This window comes from Thermobia domestica, chromosome 15 (genome assembly GCF_964235325.1).
Source record: "Thermobia domestica chromosome 15, izTheDome1.hap1.1, whole genome shotgun sequence".
Taxonomy (NCBI): Eukaryota; Metazoa; Arthropoda; class Insecta; order Zygentoma; family Lepismatidae; genus Thermobia; species Thermobia domestica.
The window spans coordinates 140,430,156-140,452,917 of NC_137468.1; the positions used below are offsets into that span (position 1 = coordinate 140,430,156).

Genomic DNA, 22,762 nt, shown 5'->3' on the forward strand with positions numbered 1-22,762 from the left:
TATAGCTGAGCAACATATTATAAAACACCCCTGAGGACGTTTCAAAAAGACACCGGTCTATCAGATGATTTAGAAAACACAAAATCTAATTTAATAGTGTTATTATCATTGTTCTCTTTTTGAATATCATGCAGTTCTTATAAATACCACAGAATTTTCACGTAAGCATCTCAAACTTAAACTTTCTATAATATTTTACCTACAATTAAGATAAAAATTAGGAAAATGTCTTTTACAGAGAAAGTTAATATTTTAGTTGAATATAATTTCCATAAAGTAAAAAAAAGATCAAGCAATTTATACTGAGATTTCTTTGACTATATGCTTTAGCACTGTTCATGTAACCTTAAGCTAATGTGACCTAAACATGATTTAAAAATGTAGTATTCAAATAGAAGGTCAGCTTAATAAATTGTTGAAATGTAAAAAAAAAATCTAAAAGAAATTAAATTTTTCGAATCGTTTTTGGATAAACAAACTGGTATACTATCTATAGTGGAAGAAACATCCTGTAAATTAGTTAATAATACGTATTATAGTAAAATATGTCGTTAAAATATGTGTTCCTCGGATCAAACATCAAAGCTGTACCAACTGTAGTTCGTATATGATAAATTAGTATGAGTAAAATTAAATTAGTTAATACAATGTGTAGTTTTCATAAGGCAGAGTAACTGATAATTAGCTGAATGATGATGCCTATATGTGATGAGATGATTCTAGTATTTTGTTACTAAATCAGCCCTTTACAGAATATAAAGCAATAAATATGATAATAATAATAATAATATAGAGGTAAATATGGAAAATAAATATAATGATACGTGATAAGTGGATGTTATTTATACTGTGGAAAGCTAGAAAGTGGTTGTTAAAAGAATAATTGAATTGACCCTCAATTAATTTATGAATAATATATCATCCAGTTGACATTACAAGAAATTGTGGGCTGCCAGGTACATATGATTTGGAAAGAGAAGAGAGGATCAACATTCTTTACTGTTGGAGTCTCCATCCACACAACAAACCTAATGTAAATCCTAGAAATTGTAACATCCTTCTGGTGTTACACTGTGGTGAAACAGTGGTATTTTACAAGCTTGGGTAATCCCAAGTGAAAACGATTCGCAAGATTCAACAGATCTCCAAAGACGGAGCAATGGACATTACACAGTTGACATATCCGCCAATTCCTCACTAATACAGACTTTTCTCCCCCAAAACAGCATATCTGTGCTTCGTCAGGTAACCTACTCTCCCGACATGGTTCCACGTGATTTCTGGCTTTTCTCCAAGCTGAAAATACTCATAAAAGGAACCAAATTTCAGTCCAGAGGAGGGATCATGCAGAATACGACGAAGCAGCTGTCTTCAATCTTAAACGAGGCGTCCTAACGCTGCTTCCAACAGTGAAAGAACGTTAGAAGAAGGGGTAACTTTGAAGAAGATTATTGTAAGATTGTGGTATCTGAATACAAAAACTTCTTAGGAAGTAAAGTCGGGAACTTCTTGAACAAACTTTGTATTGCTCATCTGCACAGTTATAAATATCTACGGAAGTATAATAAATATCGGAGCTAAAGCAATGGATACTCTTTTTATGTGATTCCTATGTTAGATATATTATCTAATGACAATTGAGATATAGAATTTGTTTTTGATATATATTTAATAAATTCTTAGCAGATATAGTGAACGTTTTTTTCGGATCTGATATTTTACAAGAGCTGTGTCATCTCCAGCAGATTTTCGTTACATGTCAACAAATTTAAATTAGTATTTCTAAGTTTCCTGCTTCACGTTGATATGCACCTGATTTTGACTACAATATAATCCTGGCTGGAGGTTGACAATTTTGAAATGCTCTATGACTAGCTTCGACCAGATCTTCCAATAAATCCTGAGTTGTATTGCCACTTTGAAATGGTCTTGCATTACGCTACAACCACACAATTGAAATTCTGGATGAAAGTAGCCATTCTGTAATACACTTTGTACTATGGTTTCAATATAGATTAATATTACCTGGGTTGTCAGCATGCGTTTTGACGTGGGAAAATTTTCGCAGAAGGGTCCGGTAAGTGTTAGGATATTTAGTTAGAATAACTACTGTACATCCGTAAAATAATCACATCGCGCGGGACAATGAACACCGTGACAGCTGAATTCTGTAGATGAGGCAATCGTTATTCAATTTTATTAGTATATGTTAAAAGAAAACCAAATATAATAGCTTTACTAATTTATGCACCGCCAATTTTACAAAAGCTTCTTAGGAAAATTTACAAATTTATATAGTTTGTGCTCAATATTCTGAAATTTATATTCGGCATATAACATTCTTAGAATTTTCGGGAACCGTATTCAGATAATTTATTTTAACGCAATTTACACATCTGTTGCATACACGAGTTAATAGAAAACTTTCTGTTACATATACAGTTATTCATTTAGATACATATCGGCACGAAGATCTTATTTGTCTCTATGTAGTTTAATAATAGTGGATAACATAATGTTTCAAAGATTAATGTTATCATTTCGCAGCAGAACGAATAGATACTTATTTTAGTATATTTCATTGTCATCGTACTTTTACATCCTTCAACAAGGTCAAACTTCATTTTATACAAATTAATCAGTCGTTTAATATAATAATTACTATTCTCATTTAATTATTACACATATTATTCATATCTGATCATAACTAACTCTCTATGGCCTATGGAACCCGGAGGTTCAGTGCCGCGTTCACAAATCTCTCCACTGACTTCTATCCTTAGCTAATTGCATCCAGTTTCTACTTTGTATTCCTATCTCTGCGAGATCCATCTTAATATTATCCTCCCATCTGCGCCTAGGTCTTCCTAATGGTCGTTTTCCTATGGGTCTACCAGTCAAGACTTTGAAAGCGTTTCTACTTTCTTCCATTCTAGCTACATGACCTGCCCACCTAAGCCTCCTAGACTTGACGACCCTAACAATGTTGGGTAAACCATATAAACTATGTAGTTCCTCGTTATGAAGCTTCCGCCATTCCCCATTCTCGTTCCTCTTGGGTCCGAATATTCTTCTCAGGATCCTGTTCTCAAATACTTTCAGTCTATGTTCTTCCCTCAGAGTAAGCGACCATGTTTCGCAACCATACAGAACAACAGGCATGATTATCGTTTTATATATTTTAAGCTTCAAATTCCTCGACAGAATTCGCGACGACAAGAGATTTTGAACCGAGTAGTAACACGAATTCCCTGCTTTTAGTCGACATTTAATTTCTTCGTGAATAAGATTTTCGTCTGTTAATATTGATCCTAAATATTTGAAAGTATCCACTTTATCAAAAGCATTATTTAATATTTTAACGCCTCCACAATTTGCCGTATTACGGTCCCGACGCACTTCCATGTATTTAGTTTTCTCTGCATTTACTTCTAAACCCATGTTTCTGCAAGCGTTTAATAAGATCTCTGCATTTATTTCTACTGTTCTCCTATCCTCCCCTATTAAATTTACGTCATCAGCATATGCCATAACCTGGTGAATGCCGTTCAACTCTAGACCCTGGTTGCTATCTTTGATTTTCCTTATGGCGTATTCCAGCACAAAGTTAAATAATAATGGCGACAACGCATCTCCTTGTTTCAGGCCATTTTCGACGTGGAAGCTCGTGGACAAAAATCTGATCATAATCATTTTAAATAACACAACCTCGCCCAAACTTCACATGTTAAAATTCGAATATAAAAAGAATAATGTTTGGCAACACTAAGTAAAGTGATCTGCTAATCGCAAGTCGAATAAAATATTTCAGGTAGAGCAAAACTATTTCTGACATACTTAATATTTATCATAGGCTGACATGTAAGTACGGTAAATTTAACTGTTACATGCGGAAGATATGCAGAAATTCTATTCATTCTAAACATGTTAGAGTCGTATGTAAACAGACTCCGAAAAACACAGAAATTTTAAGTTTAATTATATACTGTCTACATCTTTAATTTTCCTTTTGGTAGCCTACGGTAATAAAGAAGGGCCTAAGCCCCTAGAAAGAATTTTCTAGTACGACATTTTGATTGATTTTAGGCCTACCGTCACAATTAGTTATCAAATTTTAAGCAATAAGTAGCGTGTAATAACTATCGTTAATGACAATATTAACTTCTGTCGGATCTTTTATGTTGAATTGATTTTGTAAATTTATTCTAACACTTTTCTGTGTAATTAAAACTGACTCAAGTTGATTTTCGAAGCACTGACAATTCTTTCTTTCTACATTATAACTTTCATTTATATAGATTTAAATCTTTATTTTTCTTCTTCGAGCAATTAAATATTTTATTAATTAGTATTCTAAATAATTTGTAATTTTGTTGCATATAAAGAATAAGATAACAAATAAATTAAAACATTCAACTTTGGGAAATGAAACAAACAAACAAATCATTCTTTGAATTATATAACACAAACACATTAACTTAGGAATTACTTCTGTAATTATAATAAAATAAATCACGATTAGCAAACAAATGAAACTGTTAATGGCAGTAGTGGGACATAACGTTTGATCCTTTCACCATAGTTATCTTGAAACAAAACACTTGTGGACAATTGGACTCATGTATAGAACTATTAATTCTAACAAATTTAATCGTTCCTTACATGAAAAAGGTGTTATGATTGATATTTTAGGTTTATGCGGAAGAAAATTGCTATATTATGTAGCCTTAAATTATGTACAGATTTAAAACTTTAAAAGCTTGTAAGATAAGAAAACAAAGATAAAGAAAAAAAATAAATATTAGTTTATAGCAAGGATCTTATAAAATGGAGGATCTGCCCTTACAATAAAATCTTGAAGCTATACGTCACAGTTTTGCCACCCCTACTCTGCCCACTCCGCCCAATAAGATTGCAATGTTTTTAGCCAACAATCATGGCGAAAACGAGAGTAGTCAATCAGACGATGGCGAAACGAGAGTAGCCAACCAGACTTGCCGATGATCGGTTGTTTTTTGGCTACATTAATTTAATAGGATGAAGATACGTATAGGCAGATCCTCTTATTATATCCTTGGTTTATAGAAAGTACAATAAAGTTGCCAATAGCCCATACGTGCAATATAATCTGAACAAATTTTAAACCAAAGATGTTTGTTATCTTTTCGAAGTTGTTTTCTATTCCAAAAACTAAGGGTTGTTTACTGCATATTTACATTTAATTAATTCTTCATTAACAACTTTGTAATATTATATGGTATAAATATTTTTTCTGAAAAAATGGACTGGAGGTATTTTATTGTTTTCATAAACAAATATTTCATAACAACTCCTTAATATGGTATAACTTAAGGATATCCAAATGTTTTCTGACCAGAGTATATATACTTATTTATTAAAACTAAAATAGAGTGCTACGGTTTCGACAACTTAACGTTATCTTCATCAGACACTAACTGAAATATTTTCAGAACATATATATATATATATATATATATATATATATATATATATATATATATATATATATATATATATATATATATATATATATATATTAAAAAGAGAAAGGTCTAACACTTCTTGTTTCTTTTGAAGCCACCTGTGTCTTTCTTTTCCAGGTCTACATCTGCCTCTGTTATCTATAAGTGTTCATCTGCATCGATAATATCCTAAACAGTTTCCCTTTGTCCTCCTTTGATGCATATTAAATATAACATTGGATGTAACAAAAATATATTAAGTACAACTGATTTTAAATCTAACAATATAAAAATATATAGAAATATAAGCATATTTATCTATCTATCATATATATATATAAATGAAAGTCACTATGTTTGTGACTTCGTATCTCTTGTACAGCGGGGGACACTTCTAAATGGTACAGCCATATGGAGATTTACGGCTAAGGTGTACCATTTAGAAGTGTCCCCCGCTGTACCACCCAACCGATCTCAATCAAATTTTCAACATAGATGAGGTTCGGACCAGGAATGATTTTTATCATTTCACTTTGGTGGTGAATTTATGGGAGGAGGAAGGAGGAGATATATCGTTAGAAGTAGGGAATCGTTAGAAGAATAACCTTGCGAAATCATAACTTTCTGGCTTACGTTAGTGCAAGGATGAGAAACTAGGAAGTTATAAGATAAGTAGTTATAATGTTACGACAATTCAGATCTACTCAAAATAAAAAAGAATAGAAAATTGTATAAATTACGTAAAATACTATGATTAAAACCTGTATATGGATTCCGAGATCTCGCAGCTACATAGATCATAATGTAATTGAAACGGTGTAATTAAATTCCAAGGGTAATTAATTTCAGAGATTTGTTATTCTCAACATAACAAAGGAAGCCATTCAATTACTGGAATGCCCATCGGACATCTTTAAATCTTGTTTGCAAATTGTTTTATGAGCTATTACGTTGTAAAACATTACATTTAATCTAATCTTGAAGAAAATCTCTAATGTGTATCTCGTATGTCTACAAGTATACAAACTCATTTTGTCAGGCTGTAATATGTTTCATATTAAACAAGAAGCTATGAAACCTTACAGATGTGACTCCTGTATCTAATTTTCCTGAGTGGTAAGACTGTTCAGTGGTGTAGCAAGAAAGATACCTGGGAATCTGTTAACCAGCAAACCTGCTATGTTTTAGTAAATAACTATGCTTTATTTGATGATCAGGAAGTATACAGTTTGTCATCCTCGTTCATAAAATTCTACTGTATTCTTAATTATAATAACAATGTCCAGAGATTAAATAAACACAAATCGATAGATCTTGCTAACTTGAAGAAAATTATATTGGTAAGTGTAAAGATTTTCCTTTTTGATTGAATCAAAAAATTGAATACAAGGTAGTTTACACCAGCTCCTAACAAGGACAGAATCGGGAAGTTAATTACAGATTAAAAGTAATTCTTCTTAATGAGAGAATGAGGGAAATCCAATGCGACGGCGTAGACAGTATCGCGTCTACCTACAAATCGGAGGGTCTGGATTTGATCTCCGGTGTCAGTAGTTTGTCGCAGTATTTGAAAAAATCGAGAAAACGAATTTTTATTATGCTTAAAAGTATGTAACTGTCGCCAATGAGAACATATAGTTTTTATTGTAACTGTAGAATCATGCAATGGGATTTAAAAGATCATACTCTTAGTATGCTCAGCGGTCCGTTACTCCAAAGGATAACTCTTGAGCGAAAGCGAATATTTGGATTGTTTCTTACAACGGATAGCTAGAGCGATCATCTGGACCGAGTTCGCGAATGGAATCGATCCGTTAATATCTTCACGGGTAAAGGTGACGTTAACTCTGGCAATTCACATCCAGTTTAAAATAAAATAACATTCCCTGTCTTCTATGCAACCTGCATAGCAGCAAAGAAGTGTTGGTTGCCTAAAATAAAAGGTTGGAATCTCATAATCCTGTTTGCTGTTTATAGGAGAGAGTATCTATTAATGAACATGATATGTATAAAAATAGAGCATTAAGTTATAATTGTATCTTTGTTGTTTGACTTCTTCTAATGGTTTCTCACATACTTCCAACAGTGACACACAAAGCTCTATTACTTGCAAATATAAATACTGATACTGAAAAAAGTTCCATTTATACACTTATTTACTGTAAGTTGTGAATGAAATGAAATGAAATTTCTTTCGTTTTACGTTCCTCCCATTAGGCTAATGAGGGAAGATGATTATTGCAAGTGAATGATTGTCAAACAATGGAATGAGAATGTGGAAGGAAACGGCATAACTTTGAGTAAAGTCCACTGTAACGATGTTATTCACTACAAACTCGCGTGGCCGTGGGATGAAACAAGAGATCCCTTGCACCTAAGTGAGCGATGTTACCGCTGAGCTATCATACTCCCCACAAATTGCAGATATTCTCAAGGCTATACTATATTGTATGTATTAGAAAATGTTAGTTCTCGAATAACTCTGATGTATTTTCTGAGCTAGAAAAACAGGATTGATAGTAGGAAAAATGATTCAAGTTAGTTATTATACATCTTGTTTTCTGGTATTCCCACCTACTTAATGACTTCGTAATGTACCCCATAAATCAATATTATTATGCTTGTTAAAGTTTAGAGTTTCGCACTGAGTTGAGTTGAGTTGATTTTGAGTTTAACGTCCCGTTCAGCAGCGAGGCTATATGAGACGTGGACCTACTGATTAACGTGGAATCCGAACCACATGAACACCCGCCGGGAATCGAATTCGGGTCTCCCACGCCAAAGGCGCGTATGCTAACCGCTTAGCCACGGAGGAGCTCGAGTTTCGCACTGAATCATAAAAAATTTTGCATGAAACATTTGTCACGATATCATACTGCTAAAACACACAATATTAGTCTAAATAAGACATCATATTCATTCAATGGTAAAGTACTCACTTCCGATGGTCACAGTTCTTTATTTGAAATAATTTCATTTGAGTATGTGGAAGAAACAGAACAAACATGGTCTCTTCTGTTTCTCCCTGTAGTTTCATTCTATGGATTCTTCGTCTCAATTAGCATACGGAGCAAAACGACTGAACATTAAGATTTCAACTCATTTAACTTCATCCTATTACATACTATATCAAAAAGTTATTACCTAGTTTTTCGTAAGCGGTTCGCATCTTTGATGAATTATACCAGGATTTGATTCTCAATGAAATTACTGGTATTCGAATTTCACATTACGCTGTAGGTCCACGTCTCATATAACTTAATACTGATACAGGGCGCTAAAAATTAAATCCACTAAACCAAATCAAATTTGTTGTTAAACAAGTCAAACAGAAAATCTAATGTGGGTATTATATTCAGCAATGATTACAAGCAATTTATTTTCAAATTGCAATCAGATAGCGTGCATTGTCGAATGCCATAGAAACTGAGCTGCATATATAATTGTACAGGCGACTATTAGATACAGCATGAGATCTCAGTTGATATACATTGAGAGCAATGTCCCCAGTTATAACTACATCAGGAAAGTTCTGCACGCGGAGATCATGCCCTTCTTTTAGTTAACTTCAGATGTCGTGTTGCAGTAAGACGATACCGGATCACATGTATCCTAGAAGAGGCAGATCTTCAAGGAAGGACGGATAACTATGCTTCAAGAGCCACCACGATCGTCTAATATGTCACTCATCGAACATATATGGAATGTGTTTAATCGGCACACTGTTGTTCAGGATCCTGAATAAACAGTGTCGGAATCTTCTAAGCTAATACTGTGTTCAAGTTATCATTTCCTCTACCAAAGAAACACCATTTTAACACTGTTGACAGAAGACCTGATTTGTAAGTTTATTTGAAAGTAAGGAGCGAAAGCTACAACGTATCTTGAAGGTGCTAGAAAACATGAAAATATTTGTTTTATACGCTACTACACTACCGGTACATTATACAGGTAGTCCATAAAGTCCTGCAGGAAAGTAAAACTCTATAACTTGGAAACTATGTAATGTATTAACGAATACTTTTTGGTGTACTTACAGAAAGGTTCAAAGTTTTGTTTCAGTTAGTTAAGGTTCATCGCCAAACCTCCAATTATGCACCATTCACGGATAAACACTCTTGCAGTCTTTTTGGGAAACCAAGATTTGCGTGTTGGCGGTGCTCGTCTGGAATGTTCAAAATCACATCGGTTATTTTGTTCTTGAGATCGTGCAGATTAGCTGGCTTCTGCGAATACACCTTGGTCTTCACGTGTCCCCACAGCCAGTAATCACAAGACGACAAATCTGGTGATCTTGCAGGCCAAGGTGTGGGTCCTTTTCGGCCAATCCGTCTCTCCTTAAATTCTTCAAGAAACTATCGAACTTGAAGGGCATAAGGCGGCGTTGCACCATCCTATTGCATGTAGACCTCATTAAGGATGCCTAACCTAGTAAGTTCTGGCAAAAGGAATGTCTGTAGCATGTTCAGATAATTGTTACAATATTTACCTTCTCTTCCTCGAAGAAAAAAGGGTCGATAATGTGGTCCATTGAAACAGCACACTACACATTGACTTTGGGACTACTACTCTTGTGCTCCTCGAATTCACGTGGGTTTTCCACCCCCCAAATCTGGCAATTGTGAATGTTCACTTTACCCGACACATGAAATGTGGCTTCATCTGAAAACAAAAATCGAGACAGAAGGTCACCATCTTCTTGTAAGCGGGTAAGCATTGACCCACAGAATTCCATTCTCATGTCACATTCTTCCTCTATCAGCTCGTGCACAAATTTTAACTTATAGGGCCGGAACTTCAAATTCTTGCGTATACGACCTTGTGTAACGTTGACTTTGGTATTCTCAGTTCCAATGGCCTACGTTTAAACGACTTCATTGGGCTCCGGGCTACGCTGTCCTGCAACGTGTGAATCACATCGTTACTCGTTCCTGGCCTTCCACTGCGTGGTAAATCTGACACACTTTCCGTTTCTTTGAACTTATCGTACCACCTCTTGATATTGGTTTCTGCTGGGGATGTTCTCCCATACGTTGTTTGGAACTTTCTCCGCACTGAAACGCAAGATTTTAATTCCGCAAATCACAAAACACATTGTGCCTTTTCTTTAATAGACGCCATCTTAAGTCACGTGATTATCAGCGCAAACGTCATCGAGCATTGTGGCCAGTATCGAGCATTCTGGTCAGAACAAAACTTTAAACTTCCCTTCTTCCAACCCCAAAACTTTATACACTTAAACGAAACGGTTTCCAAGTTATAGACTTTTACTTTCCTGCAGGACTTTATGGACTCCCTGTATAATGAAGGGAAGTAACGTTTCTTTCTCAATACACATCATAAAAATAATTGTATGAATGATGAAATTGCAAGTTAATTACTGTTAGAAAAAATAGTACAGCTCCCAAATTGTTCGATCCCAAAACTCACCTCGATTGAAATTAAAATTTATGAGACTCACAAGTTAAATTAGGACATATGTTTCATTGAGATATATCTATGTTATTCGAAAAATTAAATTAGTCTAATTAACTAGATGCTGAAGTTTAGAAAGAAACATTTTGTACTCACACAATGCGTAAGTGTTATGTTTATGACTATGTATGACGTGCTTAAATTAAGTTTAATCAATTATATTGAGCATATAAGAAATAAAGACTGTATTCACGGAGACAGAGTTAAGAACTTCCTTACATTCCCAAGAATTAAGCTCAAGAAATAGTAATTCAAATCTCTCCAATTAAGATGTTGAACTAACTTAGGACAGGACAATGAAGCCTATGGCCTGTTATGATCGAAGGATGTATACTTACTTTTCTACAAGACGTACAGAAGGGGATGTACTCAACCCTTTCTGTCTGCGTTTACCCTCCGGTTTCCACAAGTGCTCTTTTTGTAAGAGATGGGTGATTACCTTAAGCATGTTGGAATGAGAATAGAACCAGGCAAACTACTCACACCAGAGATCAAATCCAGACCCTCCGATTTGTAGGTAGACGCGATACTGTCTATGCTGTCGCAGTGCATTTTACTCATTCTCTCATTAAGAAGAATTACTTTTAATCTGTAAGTAACTTCCAGATTCTTTCCTTGTTGTGAGCTGGTGTAAACTATTTTGTATTCAATTTTTGATTGAATCAAAGAGGAAAATCTTGTGTATACAAATGTGAAATGGAGGATAGCATGAAGGGCTATAGAATCTGTTCCAGACGTTTAGGTATTTATATGTCCATTATATCCAGAAATGAACTAAGTCGCGTTCAAGAAATAGCTGAAGGATAGGAGTTCGGTGGTTCAATGGTAGAGCCGTCACCTCTAGTGAGTGAAGGCCCTAGTTTGATCCCATTTTGCATCAAGTGTGCTTAGAAGTGGACAAACACTATGTTCGTGGATTTTCTGGGTGCTTTCTCGTTTCGTGTTACTCTTGATTCCACCATTAATATTCATTACCACCATCATCGTCTCCCTTAGCTTCGTTACATAATGGTAGGACGTTAAACTAAAAAATGTTTTATACAAAAACTCGTGACCCATTAAGCTCTTTTAGCCACAAGCGTTGCAGAACCTACTAGTGAGTAGCAATGCATAAATTGAAAATAACATTCTACAATAAAATATTATGTTAAATTTTAAAAAGGTCGAAGTCCATGTATGTGGGAGAGAGGGCGTAAATCATAAAATGTTTTCTATCAAAAGAGAAAACGTAAATATGTTGAAAAATTATTAAATATATATAATGTATTACTAGATGCATTTTCTCAAGAATATTAATAAACAAGTAAACACATCTTAGAACGTAAAAGTCAAAAATACTCTCCGGAAATGCCCTTCTTTTTTCCCATTAAATTTCTAAGAAGATATTTCGAACAGTATACTATATATTAAATATATGACATTAAGTGCATAACTGATTCCTAAGATAAGACAGTGCATGCTTAAGATACACCATAATACAGTATTATTGGACAATTAGTGCGTTACAAGATTGAACATTACGTTTCAGATACCCTATTACTTGTTTTCTATCAATAAAACGCAATATATAAAATAAATGAAATAAAATAAAATGGTATGTAGTATTTTTCTTGTTCGCAGTACAAAAACTTTACAGTCCTTGTCCTGCAAAGAAGAAAAGATTAGGTAAATACTCATCTTCATGATGACTCAACTCATTAGAAATTGAAATCTGTAGTCTTTCTTCTCTCCTACCAAGAAGCACCAAATATAACCATTGTGTTGGTAAGTAATAACAATACTTTATTGTGTGCCACAGATGCTTTCGACGTAATTGATCCACTAATAATTTCCTTGTATATAAAAAGAAATTCTTGGAAAGCATATTATCTTAACAAGAAGTGATACATCTCCTTGTTTTATTTCCTGCTTCATAGTCATTTCCAATAGGCAATTTCCCACTAGATGGCAATTATAAACATCTGTAAACAATCGCTACATTTTATATTATTTTACAGCGCTGCAGTGGAATCTCTCTCTCTCTCTCTCTGTATATATATATATGCTTGCTCGGCTTGACACAGACGTCAAACTTTTTTATACATACTAATGAGTTATTTTCTGGTTTTAAGCACTTTATTATTATTTTTGACTTTTTAGCACTTTCGTTAAAATCGGCTTATATTCTTTTACTCAGTAATGTAAAAGTACGAACAGAGTCAGTAATTATCAAGTAAGTTAAATTTGAAACAACTATTACATATCGAAATTGTTTTCGTAAAAATTGCTAATCTCCCTCTGTAAGCAACGTTGAGATTATATTACATTCAGTGCCCCATATCTCTTTCCAGATAAAAATTTCAACTTATATATACAGGGTGTTTCAAAAGTCCCCTGACATAGGGTAACTGTTATTATAAAAGTTACAACAATCTTTAAGAGGGGAAATCGTTCCAAATATCATGTTTTCCATCTAAAGTGAAAGATTTTTTTTTAAATCAAACGAGTCGTTTGGGCTGTACACTCTTTATGCGTCCAATGATAAACAAAAATGTGATGTTGCAACGTTGAATGTTAAATGGCAACGCTACATTTTCATTTAACATTGGGCGCATAAAGAGTGTACAGCCCAAACTGCTTGTCCAATTTAAAAATGTTCCTTCATTTTAGATTGAAAACATCATATTTGGAGACAGTTTTCTCCTTTAAATTTTGTTGTAACTCTGATAATAACACAGTTACCCTATGTCAGGGGACTTAAGAGACCCTGGGGGACCGCGGTGGCTCAGTGGTAGAGCGTTCACCTGTGGTGCATATGGTCCCGGGTTCAAACCCTGCTCCCGCCAAGTGAACCTTGTGGTGGACAAACACCGTGTGCGTGAGTTTCCTCGGGGTTGTCCCGTTTCCTCCCACTTACTTCATTCCACTTTCATTCATCTCTCATCATCACTGTCTCCTTTAGCGTAACCGGCATAAACGTGGGACGTAAAACTCACAAGATTTCATCTCATTTCGTTTTAAGATACCCTATATATATAATTTTCATTATATTAAGAATGTAATTTAATATCTGGGTAACTTACAGAGGAGGATTAATAATTTTTACGAAAATAATTTATATAATACAGGGTGGCGCGGAGCCAACTGATATATTTCAAAGTTGAATACTGCGCAGACGAGATAACGTGAACTGGGTTCAGGCTAGAGAATGGAAAGTGGATAGGATATCATTTCATAAGAAGACTGCAACAGTTGCAATGGACCTTTAGCGTAATGTCAGGTAACAATGAAATATCAGAACAATCGCTGCACTTTAATGACTGACTATGTTTCGTAATAAGTAGGAACACATTGTTCAATGCTCCAATGATGACCATGGTAACTGTTATGGTATTCCTATAGAAAGGCATCCTATTTTCTTCCAATCTTTCACCCGTTGCCCACTCCAAGCTATCACGCCTGCGCAATATTGAACTTTGAAATGTGTCAGTCGGCTCCGCGCCACCCTTCATAATTGTTTTCAATTTAGCTTTCTTGAAAATACTTACTGAATCCATGTATTTTATACTAAAAATTGTTAAATAAAACGATATTAACCAAATATAAGAAAAGCGCTAGAAACAACAAAATAACAGTAATGTGTTTTTAACCAGATAATAATCCATTACTACATTTTTTGATGCATGTGCAAAGCAAAATAAATTAGTACCTATTATAAAATTAATTTAGGTAGTAATGTTATGAAGAATTTATTTGACTTGGTACAGACTTAATTTTTTTGTATATTAAAGGAATGAATTATTTTTGGGTTTAAAGCGCTTTATTATTATAATAATAATAATAATAATAATAATAATAATAATAATAATAATAATATTATTATTATTATTATTATTATTATTATTATTATTATCATCTGTTTTTAGTGTCTTGATGTCGGTATTTTTCGTTACTCCAGTAGTTTAGTTAGGTGCCTAAATTAAGATAGGACAAAACTTTCTATAAAATAGGTAGGCTTGCGAAACACATGCGTGACCAAATATATTTGTATTAATTGGTCTGCGTGTTACGGAATTATGCGCGAATATACAGTATTAACAATATCAGCTTTTGAGAAGTTTCATAAAGATTGTCACCACATCCTAATATAAGTTATATATAAGTGGCGAGAAAATATACTCTTTAAAACTAAAAATGAATAATTCAAGTCAGTACATCTATGTTAGTGTTATGCGTGAATATGCACACAATGAAGTCCGATAATTACGATATTATTATTGTCATCCGTTGAAGAGTTTCATGATCTCTTAATGAGATCCTAATGAAATGTATATTATAAGGTTCCCGTCCCTCTTGTATAGCAACAATTGCAAGCACGTACTTTAACCACGAACACATGTTATTGTAAACAACAGCAGACGACGGAAGGCGGATGTCGAAAGGACACCAAGAAGGATCTGAAGAAAACCGTAAACCGTCAACCTCTCCTTACGGACCTCTCCTGCAAGAGGACATCCATAAAAGAGGACTCCAAAAGGACGGAGATATCAATCCACAACTGACCAATAACCTATCAATACCTCTCTGCGTGAGCCTCAATGGGCTATGAGGAAAAGATATATCCTACAATTACCTTTTTCCCGGGGCTGCATTGAGTTACGGAAAATCCTACTAGACCACTGTGAGCAAAGGAGACTATCTCTACTAATATCCAACTCCGGTTTGGAACAAAGGAGTTCCCGTCATAACCTAAGACAAACTGTACTTTCACGCCGAAGCCACTACTGTTGTGCTAAGGAGATATAGAAATCAAAGCATTTAGAGATTACAAAGAAACTTTGTGTAATACTGTTATACAGATTTATTTTTGTAATAAATTGATGAAAGGTTTTATATAAGAGACTTTTATTACACTCTATCAAACAAAAACATTACAATATGAAATCACCGCGAAAGCATACTCTTTCAAACAAAAAGTAAATGAACAAAATTGGTACACCTATGTTGAAGTTATGCACTATCAAACACACGATTATGGTATGAACAGTATCAACCAGTGAGGAGTTTCATGGTTTAGCTCCGAAGACTGTTGTTAGATATCAAAGTTTAAACTAGAACAACGGAAAAGGACATTAAAAAATAATAATCTTTCATCTACGTTAAAGTCTTGCGTGAATATACTAAAGATAATACCAGCAATATTGCACTGCAAACGATTTGACCCTTACTCACTACAATATGCGACATTCATTTTCTTATGTAACGTTAGGTTTAACACTTTGAATCCTAGGGGTGTTTAAATTGACAAAGTCCTGTGTCCCGGAGAAAATAAGTTTTCTTTATTTTTTAAAGAAAACACACCTTGTTAAGTTTTTACCCTAAACGGTTGAAGCTTTCAGAAATGAAAGAAGTTACCAATCTACTACAAGATGCCAGTTTCCTTACAAAACTGTGTGAATAATCATTGGAAACAATAACTTTATTTCTGGCAAAGTAATAATGCTTAAGTGTTGTGAATGATAATGATACACCTTCTTTAGTTCTTTTTCTACAATGACTGAAAGACATACTTGGATCAGGTTTGCCAGTAGATAATTCACAACACTCAAAATTACTTTTGCAAATAAAAGAGCATACAAAATTAATTTTAGTTGGTATTTCCAAAGTAAATTTGTGCTCTTTTTGACATATAAGGAAACAGAGATATATCCAAAATTTGAGAACTACGAAGGTGTTCGAAACAAATATTCATTACAATTACTTGAAAGCAGGAGAACTCATTTCATTTTATCTTTCTTACATAAAGTAATTTATAGTGCAACAGATTCAGAATAAGAAATCAAAATTAACGTCCCACATAGAGCAACGAGAATCCATAATGGCATATTCCATCTCTTAGCGTAAAGGACTAATACGCTGGATTATTGCGTGTCAGAAAAGTGTTTATATTATATAATAAGATTTAAATCTTAACTGTATATAAAATTACATGAACTGACATAAATTAAAGGGGTACTTCCAGTTGACGTAGAAAGTTGAAATTTGGCATGACTGTAGCTTTTCGGGACTAACCTACACGAAAATTTCCAAAATTGAATATTTTTAACTTTAGGGGGTCTAAAGGGGGGGATGAAGAATTTCCCCATGTTATTTAAATGGGTCTTTTTTGGACATATAATCTCATGTTTTAGGTACTTGGAATTAGAATAAAAACTTGAAATACGGTATACCTGTACGTTTTCGTCAGCATTCCTAAGTAAATCAGTAAAAATAAAAATTTCCAACTTTAGAGTGGTTTTATGGAGAACTGAAAAACCTTCACCATGTTATTTGTATGGGACATTTTCTAGACCATAAAATGTTTAGGCACTTCCGGCAAGATTAGAATTATGAAATTTGGCATGACTGTAGACTTCCAGGACTAACCAACAGAAAAATTGCCAAAAGTGAATATTTTTAATTCTTAAGGGGTCTAAAGGAGAGATTAAGAAATTCCCATGCTATTTAAATAGGTGTTTTCTTGGGATAGAAAATCTCATCTTTTAGATAGTTGAAATAAGAAAAGGAACTTGAAATTTGGTAGAATTGTGGGTTTAAGAGGTGCAAGGTCGTAGGCCGAGCAAACGGAGGGGGTGTTGGGGCGAAGCCTCCACCTGGGCAAATTCAGGAAATATGAAGAGCAAACGCATGAAATTCACTGTTAATGCAAAGGTTGATACACAAGACATGCAAGGCCTCAGGCCGAGCAAACGCGGCTAGCCAAAGGCTAGTTATATAATAAGATGTCACAAGGGCACCCAGATATAGATATTTTTAATTATAAACAACATTTTTATTCTATATAAATTAGTTGTATGCTGTAAATCGTGCTATGTGTATTTTAACGTATAAAATATATTTTGCTACCATATTATTTTATTATATATGTATTTTAAACTGTAATACCATACAATGATGGTAAACTGTAATTAGGCATTTGCTTGTTGTTTTTTTTTTCAAATAAATTAAATTAAATTAAATCTAAATTTTAAATGGCTATGTCGTTCCCGAACGACACTGGGATTTAACATAAGTTTACAGCCTGTCGTTCGGGAATTACATAGGATTGAAAGTGTTAAAAAGTTTTCCACTATGAAACTTGACTGTTGATAGAACCATTCTAATTTCTTGACGGGGTAATAAAAGTATATTTTAAAAGAAGCCCATGTTTGGAAGATGTCTTTCTTGTGACAAACCGTAACATTTATATATATACACATTTATTTTACATTTATTTTATAACGCTTTGTATTACATTACACTGATACCTCGTTCATTTCCTTAGCCTCAAAAGTATATGAAACTCAAAATTTGCATATCAAAGCCAAGAGCAATCGTATACTAGAATATTCAAACGACGGAGATTTGCCATTAAATTTTAATCAAGAAGAGAAATCACATGCCCTTGTGACTTCTGCAACACTCCTAAGCAAGGCGTCAGTTTGGTCATCTAACAGCAAGGCGTTTATGTTCGTTCACAGAATTTCTTCGAAACCATACACGATTTGGTGTTCTCATTGTTTTCCCAGCGAAGTTGCTGTCCGTATCCTCCTAGCCAGATTGTAGCTAAGGCGACGGCACGCACGTTCACGAGAAACTGAAATGTTTTTTTCTTCTTTCTTCTCCACAATATTCAGCTTACTCTTCACATGAAGTGGGAATTATGCGATGCGTCCATAATAATTCTACTACAATGTAACTTCTACCTTATTAATAGCTTCGTGCCAAGTGAGTTACTTAGCATGGAAATTAAATTATTTTACTGAGAATTCTCTCTTTTCTACCGCAAACTTTAAATTAATCCATAAATTTGTTCTAAAGTCTTAGAAGAAAAGAAATAAGAACTTTTTTCTAACAACTGTCATACTGAAATTAACGAAATAAATTCAATAAACAACGGTTGAGAAACTATTCTTTTAGAGGCGGTAGCTTCCGAAGATAGAGCGACTTCAGTTGTAAATAATTCTTAGCTGAAACTAAAAACAATAAACAAGAAAATCTAAACATTATTCGACAACTTCATAAGCTTTATGCCTGATTCCAATGCTAATAATCCATTGATACTCGAATTACATGATATATTTATATTTCTTTTATGTCATTAGTTGCTGGTAAGAATAAAAGTTTAGCTAAAAACTTAATTTTCAAGAGTGTGTCATGAAAATTATTATTTTCTTGTGAAAACTTGATAAATACCCAAGTGAAATACAAGAAATAAAAGCGGATAAATTTAAAATATTTTTTCAACATCCAAGAGACACAATCATAGTTTACACTCTAGTGCCTCACATGACATACAAATTACTGAGTATGCTGAGAAAGATACACATTCCGCAAAATAGTTCAAGTTAAATTGAGATGCTATTATGTTATTTATAAGTACCTACATCCCTTGAAAGAAACAAGGGACATTTTCCTTAGTTTTACGTCGTCTATACTGAGGAGTGTGGAAACGTATGAGTGAAAATGAAACATATTCCTAGAATGTGTTCCCTCTTCTCCTAGTGTTAGAAAGTGTAAATTTCGGAACGTCCTACTTTTTGAACTCACTAAGGCAATTATTTTGTAATTAATGCAACAAAAATAACGTAATTAGTATTACATAAATGTTCCACAACAGTTTTATTAATAAATTAGGGATTATTTTATATGTAGACTCATTGACAAAACAAGAAAAGAAGTAGCATTCAATTCAACTTCAATTAAGTATATATATAGCGCTATGGAAGATGTGTAAAGGATTATAGTTTCAAAGATCGGGAACATTGCGAATGGCAACCAAAGAGCAGTAATGTCAGCAGTAAGGCATTCAGCTCTAATCGTGTCAGCCAGTTGTGAAGCGTGAGAGAGTAAGTCAGCACAGAGCAAGAAGGTCAAGAAACACACACAATGAATTGTCACCGGATTAGAGAGCATTTGGCGGTTTTCGAAAGGGGCTTCATTGTAGGATCCTACGAGGCCGTCTGGGTGTTTCGTGCGATTGTCAGATACATGGGGCATTCCGATGTAACCTATGGCCTGATGTTGGGGCCCGTGGATATGTGAAGGCCGCAGCGTACAACGTGAAGGTTCCAGTCGACTATGGCAGGCCAAAACACAGGAGGATCGTCTCATTGTGTATGAAGTACGCAAGGAAAGTTGCATTGTGTACGAAGTACGCAAGGAACGACTGTATCTACCCTTCGGACACAAGTAGCCGACTCTGTAAAATACACTGTGTGATCCCTCAATTTGCGGGGAACTCAAACAATCTTTGGGGAGCTAAGACGCCCTGATAAATCTGGATACGACTTTGATAAAATGTTTAAAAAATTAAGCATCCGCGCAAAAATACGAATTACATTTTTAATCACTGCTCTTTAGCCGAAACTTTACGTTCTTGAGAAATAAAAATGCGAACATTAGAAAACACAATATTTTATACTTTAAACACTGTAACCGTAAGAAAGCTTCCATTTCATTTGAACTAAGAGGCACATTTATAACGATGAAAAACAGAACTGTATACTAATTAAACGATTTGTAGAATAGTGAGGTAGGTGAATGCTGGAGTGTCACAAATATTTAGGTATGTATACTATCAGATGCGGCGTTAGGCATAGGCGAAGTAGGCAACCGTCTAGGGCCCCGCATCGGCACTTTAATAATAAGGGTATTTTTTCTTACATCTTAAAGGAAAATGTGTTAAAGCTCTCTTTAAGATTTCTCGGAAATAATCTGACTTGCCGAACGTGCTGATATTAAAATTGCTCATTTACGGAAATGTCTAAATTTAGCTTTTTTTTCTGTAAAGTTGACAACACTGTATCACAATGTCAAGGTGAGTAAGCGAGCGATTCGCCGCTTCTTGACCAGTGTAGGTGATAATTGAAAGCTGATGGTGTTAAACTTTCGTGAAGAAAAATAGTTATGTGGTCACAATTTTTGTATTAATAATATGTGTTACATTGCATAATTAATTTATGATATAAGTTAAACTATAAATAAGTATTACATAGTTTCTACATTGAGAGTTTCTTCTGATTAACAATTAGATAAGTGCTCCATTTTAAAGATACGAAGGTAACGTAATCGAAAAATTAATAAATATTAATATCAACTCGTCGATATGTTTTAGTTTGTGTTCAGTTATGATATAATGACGTGTTTTCAGTGGAGGTAATATTGAAAATGCCATGAAATACATAGCGGAAAATAAGATAGGAGTCTATATTAATTTATTACAGCAACGGATAGGCAGTTTTGTTCAAAATGACCTATTAAAATAATAAGTCAGTGTTATGTTTATGTTCATTGTTGTTGAGTCATATCTACTGAAGTAGTAATACTGTCAATTCATAATGATTATTGACACTAGGAAAACATTTTATCAGTAATACACTCTAAAAATGAAAAATAGTCATTTTACATGTACGTTATTTCAAGAAATGTTTCTTTGGAGCCGTCCCTATATTACGTAACGCGGCAAGAGGGATTGTGTTGGTGAAGCGTACAGTTTTTGTTGAAAACTCCGAAGTACAGCATAATTTTATGCTGAAACGTTTGTAGTATTCTTTTTAATTCCTTTCAACAAAGTATTCGACAGAGGATTGATATTCAATTTTCAGACGTATGATCCCGATAATAGATGAGTAATATACACGTTCGTCCCCTCCTTCTCCTACACATTGAGTTGCACCTGTTTCCCAGCTCCTTAAACATTCTTCATGACAATTTTTATTCTATAATCTCATTGAGTACAGGTGCGTACAGAATTTTTACAGGTGCGTCATTAATAATTTTCTTATTATACAACAATGTCTTCCAGCAATAATTTCTAAATTGATAACCTAATAATGGAATTGTGTTGTGTTCCTTTTGCAACAGAAAAAATGTCTTCAAGAGATCGCGACAAAGGTAGGAAGTATGAATCCGGCAATGCTAAAAGGAAAAAAGTAGCAAAGAGAAAGGAAGAGAAAGATAAAAAGGATCAATGGAAAAATTCTTAAAAATTGAACCCAGATAGCAGATGGATGTTGAGTCTGAAGTTCCAGTTCAGAGCCATCTCGAAGTCGTGTCTGAGCCAGAAGATGATGAATTAATCACGATAAATGAAATTGAAAATGAAGTTGAACAAGTTACTGAAGAAAATATATCTAACACCTCGGATCTTGTTCAAATCAGCTTAGTTATAGAAAGTAATCCCGGCTCTTGGCCAGAGTTTATAGGAAATGTAGAAAGGACTGAACTTGTTCGTAAAGGCCCAGTTCGTATTCAAAGAGAGGATTTTCCAAAAAATCAAAATGGTCGGCATTTTAGTTCATTTCATTACACTCGTTTGATGTGTAATGGAGAAAAACAAGATCGTCGATGGTTAATTTACTCAGAGTCAAAAGACGTTGTTTTCTGTTTTTCTTGTCGACTATTTAAGCCCTGAAGTACAGCGATGAGTTCAAATGAAGGATGTTCTGACTAGAAAAATCTTCGTAAAATTATTAGAAATCATGAGTCTAGTGCATCTTATATAGACTGTGTTCTTAAATGTTGGGAGTTAGAAAAGAGGTTAATATTAGGTGAAACAGTTAATTCTTTATCTAAATCCCAACTGGAAGTAGAAAAGAAACGTTGGAGAGATATTCTAGAGAGACTAATGCGCATAAGTCAGTATCTGGAAAAGCATAATATGGCATTCGGAGGACATGAAGAACATTTGAGTGCGAACTTGAGTGGCAATTTTTTGGACTTAGTTAAATTAGTTGCAGAATTTGATCCTATTCTACGAGAACATCTAAGCAATGTAACTAACA

At 34.1% G+C, this 22,762-nt stretch overlaps 1 protein-coding gene across 2 annotated transcripts in view; it reads right to left on the reverse strand.

Moving 5' to 3' along the window:
• The window catches only part of Epac (Exchange protein directly activated by cAMP), a 1,466,091-nt gene that overhangs the window by 1,156,771 nt on the left and 286,558 nt on the right, over positions 1-22,762 (reverse strand). The gene's annotated exons all lie outside the window — the stretch shown is intronic.